This window comes from Malus domestica, chromosome 02 (assembly GCF_042453785.1).
Source record: "Malus domestica chromosome 02, GDT2T_hap1".
NCBI classification, from domain to species: domain Eukaryota; kingdom Viridiplantae; phylum Streptophyta; class Magnoliopsida; order Rosales; family Rosaceae; genus Malus; species Malus domestica.
The window spans coordinates 25,243,990-25,248,824 of record NC_091662.1 but is presented as its reverse complement, the minus strand read 5'-3'; positions in this window follow the sequence as shown (position 1 = coordinate 25,248,824).

Sequence of the window (4,835 nt, the reverse complement as noted above, 5' to 3'; positions counted from 1 at the left end):
GAAGATTCCGCATCTGCTTGAGGAACAGATAGGGTAAGTGCGAAGGATACAAGGAAGCATGTGGAGACAAGCATAACAGCACACGTGCCGATACATTCATTACTCTGTCAAAAGCAAAAGTATCCCATATCAGCAGGGTGGAACGTACTCTAGATTTGATGGACTTGTTTTGACCCTCAAATTCTTCAGTCGGCCTTATACTCTGGAGGAAACCAGAAAACCCTCCAGCTCAGTTCAAGAATAAGCCTGTGGAAAGTTACTTCTTCAAAAGCAAAAGTATCTCATATCATCTCTTCTCATTTTTCTTCTCTTTATCCTTCATGCTGCTGCAAGATGGGGAGAAGGTGAACAATCAGTCGGAGCTCTGATTGCTTACCTTGTCTGTCACCTCTTTCAGCAGACCCCCTAGCTCGGCGACTTGGGGGACTCCTACTACATGGTTTGTATCGCGCTTGACCAAGCCTGAAACTACAAGTAAGCTTCAAGTGAAATTGATACATTACCTTGTGCATCTCCACCAGTTAAAGATACCACCCCTGGATGGAGGAAGAGTACTTCCAAAGAAGATGCCACATCTACCTATGAGACAGATAAGGCAAGTCAAGACGACACCACACTCCGATACTTAGAAGTTTCGTGATTACGAGATCATTCTCCCACAATATTTCCTAATGTCATTTGTACTAAATCATTCACTTGTACTCACTAAATGAGAGCTTGAACCTATGTACTTGTGTAAACCCTTCACAATTAATGAGAACTCTTCTATTCCGTGGACGTAGCCAATCTGGGTGAACCACGTACATCTTGTGTTTGCTTTCCTATCTCTATCCATTTATATACTTATCCACACTAATGACCGGAGCAATCTAGCGAAGCTCACAAAAAGCGATCGTTTTCGCTACCTAGGATCTATCTTGCAAGAGAACGGAGAATTAGATGGAGATCTCAACCATAGAATACGAGCTGGATGGAAAGAGTGCATCCGGCGTGTTGTGTGACCGTCGTAGGCCACTGAAGCTCAAGGGAAAATTTTATAGGACGGCAATAAGGCTAGCGATGTTGTATGGCACAGAATGTTGGGTGGTGAAGCATCAACACGTACACAAAATGGGTGTAGCGGAGATGAGGATGCTTCGTGGGATGTGTGGGCACACGAGAAAGGATAAGATTGGGAATGAGGATATCCGAGGTAAAGTAGGAGTAGCCGAAATTGTAGGAAATATGAGAGAAAATCGGCTCCGGTGATTTTGAACATGTGCAAAGAAGGCCGACTGACGCTCCGGTTCGAAGATGTGACTACGGGACAGAGGTTCAGGGCCGAAGGGGTAGAGGAAGACCTAGGACAACTTTGGAAGAGACTCTAAGAAAAGACTTAGAGTACTTGGATCTAACGGAGGACATGACACAAAACCGAGCGCAATGGCGTTCTAGGATTCATATAGCCGACCCCACTTAGTGGGAAAAGGCTTTGTTGTTGTTGTTGTTTGTGGTTGAGAGTGCACGCTTAATTTTCATGCATGAATTTGACGCTAGAATATAAGGGAGTTTCACCTAATCGTTATGAACTTATATTCACAAGTAGTGAAGGTTGCTAGTCACAATCACGTTAAGTAAATTCTTGGCATAAGTTTCATGCAAATCATAGTAACGAGTGCCTCGTCAATGCTTATGTTTTTCATAGAACTTAATGATTCTTGCTTGTATCTCTATTATGCAATTCATGTAGGGAACTTGTAGGGAATGTTTTGGGTTGTCGTATGCAATCATCCAATCTAATAACTTGTTGAAAAACTGAGAGTTAATTAGTGCAATTCACGGTTAATTTGGGGCGTTGAGTATTCATAACTTATCGAAGAGCAATTGGAAATCATTTTGTATGCAAGCAAGACATGTGTGGAGAAGAACCCCTTAGCTAGCCTTCCATTATCCATTCAACCCAAATTTGTTTAAAATCTATTTAAGTTTTTAGTTTATTCGTTTTTACTTTCAACTTCACCAAACTCAAATCCCCCTTTTACTTTCTTGTTTTAAAATCTTTTGTTTACATTTTTAACTTTGTTTCTTTTTGTTTTTGAGTCAGTTTAGAGGTTTTAGCAAGCCCTCCTAATCCCCGGTTTAGAACGATACCCTACTTACATCTATACTACAATTGTCAAAAGAGGGTTTAATTTGAGTGTGCTTATATTATTCGCATCAGGGTCAGGCAAGTTTGCCAAGCTTGACCCCTTCTTACTAAACCTCTTCAATGTTTACAAGAGCCATCATTGGCTCTTGAGCCAAATAATCATCCTCCATTAATACTGGTTGATTTGGTTTTGCACAGAACATGGAGGACAGTACATAAGTCCTATTGACATGAAAGTTGCTAAGTTCATGTGTTCCTTCATTCTTCTTTTCAATCTTGCATATAAACTGATCCATTTAGGCTCGAGCATCTTTGCTTAACATCAACTCGGGCATTTCCTCTTCTTCTATTGCATTGAAATTATGTAGTTGTTCTGGAGTTTGAAAGCGAATATCCTCTTATGGTGGTAGAGGCACCTCTCTTTTAGGATAAATGGTTCCAAAACAAATAGACTCTGGATTCCAACCTGATGTAGGTACCATCACCATGCTCTCTTGCATTCTTATTAATACCCTGTATTTCCCTAGACAATGGGTTTAAAGCACATGATCCCCTCCATATTTAGCCTTGCTATTAGCCCTCTCTACTTCTCTCATGTTTCTCCAACTAGGTCATCTTTTTCCTCCTTAGGTAAACTTCTCGAACTTAACATTCTCAGAAGCTTCTGAAATAACAAGAAATTTGAGTGAGTTCATATAAGCCTTGTGTTGACTCTAAACCCTTCTTATCATGGATGCCCCCATTTCTCTAATAGGTCTTCCGTCTTTGCCCACTATGTACCATTTTCAGCCTAGTCGGGCTGAATTCACCTTTGTAACTGGTGGAATCGGGCTCATGGTTCTTTCTAGCCTTCCTTGTCTCATGTTGCCGTGGTTGGTTGGCTAGGGAATCTTATCATCCACCTAGCATGGTAACCTCATATCTTTATCTTCCACTACTTCAAAAGCTTCAAAGTTTCTAAACACTTCATATAGACTTTTAGGCTCTGAATCTCCTCGTAATCTCTGGAACACATTCTTAGTAGTCTCCTTATTTGTTTTAGTAGCTTGGAGAATACTCCTGCGAGTATCCTATTCTTTTACCTATTTCCTTCTGACCAACTCTCGATCAATGCTAGTACCTCGAGCTCATATTCACATTGACATCTACTACACAAAACTATTCATTTAACCATAGCTACTTAGGGCCTATCGGGCAACCTTTTGGTGCCTTCTATTGGCCTACGTTCCTGCCTTCTTTCTCCTCTTTCATCCAGGGTAACTTTTCCTTCCCCCTCTCAACCCAATTAAGATTTATCCTATTGATTGGGGCTTTTGGGAATGGATCTGTGTTAATCATCATGTTGGCCTAGGGTTTCTTCAGCTAAAATTTCCCTTTGACTATAAGGTCTTGGATTTAATCTCTGAATTACACATAATTAGCAATGGAGTGATTGAAGGTGTAGTGGGCCTTGCAATACTTCTTCCCTCTGAGTTGTTCAGGTTTAGGCCCTTACTAGTTATTCATAGATGTCTACGGCTTTAGTTAAGTCAAAGGAATATGACTAATATTTTAGAGGTTTCATGGGTACAAACCCTCCATCGTTTATTACGATCTTCTGGTCCTTGATGGGTTGAACCAATCCTTTCACCATCAAAGGTTTAAAATGAGTGGTCGTCTCTGCAGCACATAGCTTTATCCCTTCTCCCTAGGCTGTTATCATTTCTCCTGCCTCTAGGCCTTTAAACTCCAGTTGATGTATCGGTGCTTTATTTTTATAAAAATAAGGTACTTTAGATGAATGCTTCACTTGTTGTTCTTCTGTCAATAGCTTCTTATACTTAGTGGTCGTAATCACTAGCTCGTTAAGCTGCACATCATAGAACTTCTTTCTCAAAGGTAGTCTCAGAGCCTTCTGGGCAATGGCTATGAGTTGAGCATGGTTGATTAGGAACTGACATCTTATCCTGGTCTTCCTAAACCTCATCATAAGATCCTCTATAGACTCATGTTCATATTGTTTCGCTTCTATTAGATCATTAATGGTTATCTCAAGTTCCAACATATAGAACTGCTCATGAAAGATCATCTCCATTTGCCCCCAGTTAGCAATGGAATTAAAGGGTAACAGAGAGTACCATTAGGAAGCCATGCCCACTAGTGAGTTCCCAAACAATCTCAATTTGTAGTTAGGGTTGTCCTCAAATGCCACATAGTGATTCCAAAATTTGAAAATGTGATCTCTAGATGATACATTACAGTATTCCCAACTGAAAGTTGGGAACATTGGCTTTTTGAAATTGAGAGGGAAAGGATTATGCTCATCAACATACTCAGGATAAGGCCTCTGATATGTTATCCTAAACATCAGGCAGGTTTGAGGTTGAGCATTCTGTACCACCATCATTCTCAATTCTACCAACTCATTCCTATGTTGTTGATTGGCCATATTGTTGTGTGGGGTTAAAAAGTCCCTTACTTCGGGCCATGATCAATGATCGAGATAGCTTCCCTCTGTATGTCAGGCTGCCTCTATCTAGTTTCTCCTCCTCCCTTATTAACTAATGGTGGTGGCTTGTAAGGAAGAGGCTTATGCTTAAGAATGAGTTAAATGCACCAATCTTTATTCCTTCCTGCCCGATTTTACTCCTAACATCTGGTGGTGGTGGCAGAAGATCGGGCAAGCCTACCTCTTAAAACTCTCCTTTAGGGTATTCTTGTTGACTGG